The sequence below is a fragment of the Neovison vison genome, chromosome X, assembly GCF_020171115.1.
Source record: "Neovison vison isolate M4711 chromosome X, ASM_NN_V1, whole genome shotgun sequence".
Taxonomy (NCBI): domain Eukaryota; kingdom Metazoa; phylum Chordata; class Mammalia; order Carnivora; family Mustelidae; genus Neogale; species Neogale vison.
The window spans coordinates 44,291,175-44,298,476 of NC_058105.1; the positions used below are offsets into that span (position 1 = coordinate 44,291,175).

At 38.5% G+C, this 7,302-nt stretch overlaps 1 long non-coding RNA gene across 1 annotated transcript; it reads left to right on the forward strand.

The window, feature by feature from the left end:
- Positions 1 to 5,658: 5,658 nt before the first annotated feature.
- Positions 5,659 to 6,900, forward strand: LOC122897045. Its single transcript, XR_006382462.1, has 2 exons — positions 5,659 to 5,855; positions 6,652 to 6,900. It is a non-coding gene; the product is annotated as an uncharacterized LOC122897045 (long non-coding RNA).
- The last annotated feature ends 402 nt before the right edge of the window (positions 6,901 to 7,302 follow it).

The window sequence follows — 7,302 nt, forward strand, 5'->3', positions numbered from 1 at the left end:
GGAGCTGTGTCCTGTTTTACTGTAGAAGGGGGTCCCCCAGTATCTTCTTTCCTGTCCTGTGCCTTTGGGATGTCCCTGTTCTAAAGCTGACAGCTTTCCTGTAGATGGGCTGAGACTGCTTAAATTTTACTGTTGTTTCATTGTTTTGTGTAATTGTAAGAGTATTTATTACAAGGCATTTAGTATAGTAAAAATTAGATAGCAGAAAAAATACTAACAATTAATGTAAAAAGAGAATAATTTTACCCTCAAACATAAGCACCAGAAGAAAAGTCCTGCTAAGGTTTTCATCTGCATTATATCCTTTCAGAAATTTTCTTATGCTGGTATTTATACATTTATGCACATATGCATTTATTTAGTTTTGTAACCTGCTCATCTTTTCAAAAGATTTTATTTGTTTATTTGACAGAGAGAGCATGTGCACTAGCGGGGGAACGGCAGGCAGAGGGAGGAGAAGCAGGCTCTGCACTAAGCAGAGCCCAGTGTGGAGCTCGATCCCAGGACCGTGGGTTCATGACCTGAGCTGAAGGCAGATGCTTAACCAACTGAGCCACCCAGGCGCTCCGACCTGCTCAAGTCTAACAATGTACCTCTAAGGTCATTGATTGTGAATAAAGATTAGGACATATCATATGGATAGTAGACATACTAATGGCCAATAAAGACAGTGACTGAGAAATTAAAATGACTAAGAGGTATTATGTAGCAAGTACCTTATATGTATTGAGTCATTTATGCTTACAGAACTATTATGAGTTAGATATGGTGTTAATCCCCATGTTTACAGATGAAGAGCTGAGGTACAGCGAGTATAAGGATTTAGCCCAGGACTACATAGTTAGGGAGTAGTACAGCTTGGATTCGTACAGTACCTCATGATCTAGAGCCTGGAAACTGTCAGATTTGTTAAGTGACAGAAACAGTTTGCACAAGCATGAGTGTTTTAGGTGTTCATTAAAAGCGATATTTATATATTTATATTTTTATACAAAATTAGTGTACCTAGTGACAAAAAGTGGCTTGTGACCTTAGTGAGACCATGTTCATTGCAGTCATGGGGACAGAGCTATAGTGCAGTGGAAGGAGGTATTAGTGGGAAGTAAAGAATGTTACCAAGGAAGGTAAGAAACTCTTTTTGGAATTTTGATGAGGAGAGCAAGGAGGGATTTTTAGAAATCTTCAGTTCTTTGAAATTTGAGTGAGTTTAAAAGTTAATGGGGAGGAGCTAGCCCATCTCAGATTGAACCCTTGAGTTTCCCCATATACTCATAAGCTCAATATATATTTATTAGTTACTAGTGAATGGAGGAATGGATAATGGTGTATCAAAGAAATGATAATAATTCTTGGATTTTTGTCTCCTAGGAAAACAGTAAATGGCTGGTAGCTTGGTATGGTGTGGCTGAATAATGTACTGGTAACTTCAAGATGGATCCAGAATTTTTCCATAAATGTATTAAGATATGGAGCAGTCCAGGAGCAGTAGCTAGGCAAACAGCATAGCATGCTGCCCTGGTGCCATTTCCCACTGAGCTCATGAGGTGAATCAAAGACAAGCCTGTCTTCCCAGCATGGGGGCCTGCATTAGGTTCTGCTCACAAGCATGATGGTGAGCAGCTGTAATAAGCTTCAGAAACATCCAGGAAAGTAGATCACCATCCATCCCCAAACCTTTGAACTCAAGCCATGTCAGAGACATATTTGTTCATCTCCTCTACATGTCCATAACCTCATTAGGGGAAACAGTGAGAAACAACTTTTCGTGAAACCTGCCTTAGCCCTGAGGCTCAGCCAACCCCTACTGCCAAATCACAACATTTAAAGGGCCAAGCAATCCCCCTATGTGTTGTATTCTCTGGGCAGGTTTTCTCACCCCGTGGGACTGCTCTGTCACAAAGGAATCAAGTATCATGAGTCTTATTTCACAGATGACCAAGCTCAGGCTGATAGAACCTAAGTCGTCACTCCAGGTCTGTGGCAGGGTGGGAATGAAGTTCCATCTCTTGCCCTCCCTAAAGGACACACAGCAGCCTCCCTCTTAGAAGATGGGCTTTCAGGGCTAGAGAAATGGTTGGTCACAATTTCCTGCTACTCTCACCCCTGGGTAACCCAGTCAGAAACCCATTTGGGTAATGAAGAAGACAGAGGAGTTGAAATCCCATCCCTTGTACCCACAGATCTGACTATGCATATGTCAGGCTACATGTAGTGGCTAATCCCTGAAGTGCTGAATCAGGCTGTCCCAGCATAGATGGGACAGATGATCTAGAGGGAGAGAAAGTGATATGTGTGGAACTGCATTAAGCAAATACACATTCTGTTTCATTTATTTAATCCTAACAGCTGTCCAAGTTACCTATCATTATGACCATTATTCAGATCAGAGTACTGACTTGGTGTTGTCTAATTAGTCAGGGAGATAACTTCATTATCTCCTGATCAGCAACTCACTCTGGAATTAAAATATTTTTCCATTTTGCTTTGAGGTCCATAGGGAAGTATAAATGGTTTGTTAACTTTGCTTATAGTTTTTCTGTACTCGTGGACATTTAGATTGCTTATATTTTTCTTTTCTTTTTTTTCTATTTCATGCAATACTGTATCAGATGATCTCTTACCTCCTTACTTTTGCACATATTAAAAAATTTCTGTGCATTGCATTGCTTAATGATCTTCCCTGGGGCTTCATTTCAGTAGTTTAAACTCCCTCAAAAAGTGAATGTTCTCATTTAAAAAAAAAAGATTTATTTAAGAGAGAGCATATACAAGGGGTAGGGGCAAAGGGAGAGAGAGAGAGAATCTCAGACTGGTGCAGAGCCCGAGATGGGGCTTGATCTCATGACCCGGAGATCACAACTTGAGCTGAAATCAAGAGTCAGAGGCTTAACCAACTATGCCACACAGGTGCCCCAAGTGTTCTCATTTCTTACCCACCTCTATACTTGTTCATAATATTTAAATTGGTCTCTGTGTTTCCATTTCCTTGACTCCTACTGAAATTGAATCTCCTTCTCTCTTCCTCTACCACACACATGCACACACACACACACACACACACACAGAGCCATTTTCACATTTTTATTTGTGAATTTTAAATTTTTATTCATTTTTCTCCATATATTTTTTACTTTTATTTTTTATTTATTATTGAAGTGTAATTGTCACATCATGTTATGTTAGTTTCAGGTCTACAACATATTAATTCCACAATTCTATACATTACTCAGTGCTCACCACATTAAATGTGCTCACCATACAATGTCATTACAGTATTATTGATTATATTTGCTATACTGTACTTTTCATCTCTGTGACTTTTATTTTATTTTTTTGTTTTTTTCTCTAAATTTTTATTTATGTTCCAATTATTTAACATGCAGTGTAATATTAGTTTCAGGTATAGAATTTAGTGATTCTATACTAAATTTAGTATAGAATTTAGTATATAAATTTAGTATAGAATTTAGTGATTACATACAACACCCAGTGCTCATCACAAGTGCAGTCCTTAATCCCCATCACCTGTTTAACTCATCCCCCCACCCAGTAACCATATGTGTTCTCTATAGTTAAAAGTCTCTTTCTTGTTTTGCCTCTATTCCCCCCATGTTCATATATTTTGTTTCTTAAATTCCACATAGGAATGAAATCATACGGTATTTGTCTTTCTCTGACTATCGTATTTTGATTAGCAAAATAGACTTTAGCTCCAACCACATTATTATGAATGGCAAGATTTTATTCTTTTTGATGGCTGAGTAATATTCTATCACACACACACACACACACACACACACACACACACCACACCACATCTTCTTTATCCACTCATCAGTTAATGGACATTTGGGCTCTCTCCATAGTTTGGCTAGTGTTGATGATGTTACTATAAACATCAGGGTGCATGTGTCCCTTCCAATCTGTATTTTTGTATTCTTTGGGTAAATATTACTAGTACAGTTGCTGGGTTGTAGGGTAGTTCTATTTTTAACTTTTTGAGGAACTTCTGTACTATTTTCCAGAGTGGCTGCACCAGTTTATGTTCCCACCAATAATGCAGTAGGGTTCCTCTTTTCTCTGCATCCTCGCCAACACCTGTTGTTTCCTAACTTGTTAATTTTAGCCATTCTGACTGGTATGAGGTGATATGTCATTGTAGTTTTGACTTGTATTTCCCTGATGATGAGTTGTGTTGAGCATCTTTATGTGTGTCTTTTGGCCATTTTTATGTTTTCTTTAAATATTCATGTCTTCTGCTGAAACATTTTCTTAAATTGGATTATTTGGTTTTTTGGGTGTTGAGTATTTTAAGTTCTTTATATATTTTGGATACTAACCCTTTATCAGATATGTCATTTGCAAATATCTTCTCCCATTCTGTAGGCTGCCTTTTAGTTTTGTTAGTTGTTTCCTTCGCTATGCAGAAGCTTTTTATCTTGATGAAGTCCCAATAGTTTGTTTTTACTTTTGCTTCCCTTGCTTTTAGAAACATGTCTTGCAAGAAGTTGCTATGGCTAATGTAAAAGGGGTTACTGCCTGTGTTCTCCTCTAGGATTTTAATGATTTCCTGCCTCACATTTAGGTTATTTTATCACTGGAAGTTTCATAACTGTGAATGGGGAGGTGGACAAAATAGATGAAGGGGATTAAGAGGTACAATTTTTTTTTCTGTATTTAATATATATCAGATGGTAGGTAATAAAAGGATATTTAGATGATTTCATTTGCATTCTTTAAATTATTAGTGATTTAGAACATATTTTCTTGTGATTATTGACCATTTATTTGCTTTTCTTCAACTGTGAACTGTTTATACATTTTGTCCATTTTGCTGTTTTATTATAGGAGCTCTACATGCATTAATGGTAATACTCTACTGATTCATGGATTTGTGATTTCAATCAGTTTTTATTGGGTGGGTACTATTTGCCAGAAATTCCAGTGAAAATCCATGTCCCAGATCCCTCATCTGAGACCTAAATGCTTTCATTTGCTGAAAAGGTCCACTTGGAGAAAGTATACTAGTGTCCATACATGCACAGCTTGTCAAGAAGAGCATGTGCAGACAATTCAGAAAAACTTACCTCTAAGCTTTGCATGGCTACAAAGTAAAAAGGATGCATTGTGTTATATGAGGAGAGTACCGCCTCAGGATTAGGATTTCTGTGATCTTTACACTTAGGGCAATATTTTTTAAAACTATGTAATATTTCTTAGTTTGCATTTTCTCATTTATAAAACAGAAACCCTTTATAGTTGATATGAGATAACTGTTGAGAAAAAAAAGAGCAAAATCAAAACTATGACCCCATTTCACTTTATTTCATATACTTTCCCATCCCACCTTTTTTTTTTTTTTTTTTTAGAGAGGGAAAGTGAGGGAGTGACAGAGGGGAGAGGGAGAGAATCTTTTTTTTTTTTTAAAAAAATTTATTTATTTATTTATTTAACAGACAGAGATCACAAGTAGGCAGAGAGAGAGGAGGAAGCAGGCTCCCTGCTCAGCAGAGAGCCCGATGTGGGGCTCTATCCCAGGACACTGGGATCATGACCGGAGCTGAAGGCAGAGGCTTAACCCACTGAGCCACCCGGGCGCCCCAAGAGGGAGAGAATCTTAAGCAGACTCCACAACCAGTGCGGAGCCCAATGCAGGGCTTGATCTCACAGCCCCGAGATCATGACCTGAATGGAAATCAAGAGTTGGATGCTTTATTGACTGAATCACCCGCGAGCCCCTTCCATCCCACTTTTAATCTTCTGCGTTAGTTTCTCAAGAATAGTATGTACAACATAACTCTGAGAGAAGAGGCTCTGCAAAAGGACTCTGTAATAGAACACTGGGAACACTCTGGGTAAGTCATTTTCCCTGTGCTTACGTTTTTTGGATAAAAGCTTTCAGACAAGACTAGAGGTAAATGGAATTCCATTTAGGAAAGCACTTTTGGGGCACCTGGGTGGCTCAGTCGGTTAAGCAGCTGCCTTCAGCTCAGGTCATGATCCCAGGGTCCTGGGATTGAGTCCCACATCCGGCTCACTGCTCAGAGGGGAACCAGCTTCTCCCTCTGCCTGTATGTACGTATTCTCTCTCTCTCTCTGCCAAATAAATAAATGAAATCTTAAAAAAGAAAGAAAGCACTTTTGAGACCTTAGTTGGGAGGGAAGGAGCAGTGATTTCCAGGTAATTATTTCCAGTCTTCACTGCAGCTGTTGTCATACTCTATATTAGGTGAACTCAGTAAGTTTTTAGAGTGTTTTATAATTGAACGACCATTTGTGCATGGTCATAGAGTGGTTGGAACTTAAAACTCTCACAAAAGCAGGACTCCTGACCTCAGGAAACCTGGGAGGACTCGATGTTCCTGAATTCAAGCTACCATTTTGTCTCATGTGTTTCCCACAAAATTCTAGGGAGGCAGAGGATGTGATTGCCCCACCATTTTAGATCTAGTAAAATGACACTGTACAGAAAGGTTGAGGAACCTGGTTGGAGGTCACACTGCTACTGAGACTAAAAGCAGAGACTGCAACCTTATATGTTCAAATGTAGACTACATGATACTCAGCTGCATATCACACAATGAAGAAAATCTTGGTTTCCTGTTCATCTCTTTCACTTCTGAAACCTGTATTTTTGTTTTTGATTCCAAGATGTTGGTGCTGTCTGTATTTATGCAAGTCAGTGAAGCTGTTTCAACCACAATTTTCTATTCTGTAAAAACAAGGAGTGTGAAAGGAACACAGGGAAATTTTTGGAAGTGCTGGATATGTTGAGGACCTTCTTTGTGGTGTTCGTGCTATGGGTATATGCATAGGTCCAAGCTCATGAAAATGTACACATTAAATGTTTGTAAATTTGTATGTATCATTTATACCTTAATAAAGCTAAAAAACCCCCAAGAGAATATGTTTAAGATATTTTTGAAGGTAGGGGGCTCAGGCAACATGATTCAAGGAGTATGGATTCTCTGAGAGGGATGAGGGTCATGCTGAGGATGAACACTTGAAGGAGCAAGCCCCAAATATGTAGAGACTGGGAGAACAGAAACTTTTGGTAAACACTGACAACTCAGCCTAGAAAGAGATTGTAGTTATTGACATCCCCACCAGCAATAACAGGACTGCAGGCTTCCCCACACGCACACCCACATTGGGAATCCTCAACAGTTCGTTATACTTTGCTGACATAATAAGTAGAAAATCTATCATCATCATATTTGACTGAAAATTAAGATTATTTAAAAAGCTTTCCTACTATACAAACGACTCTATTAACCATTATTGTCATTATTTTTCCATGCA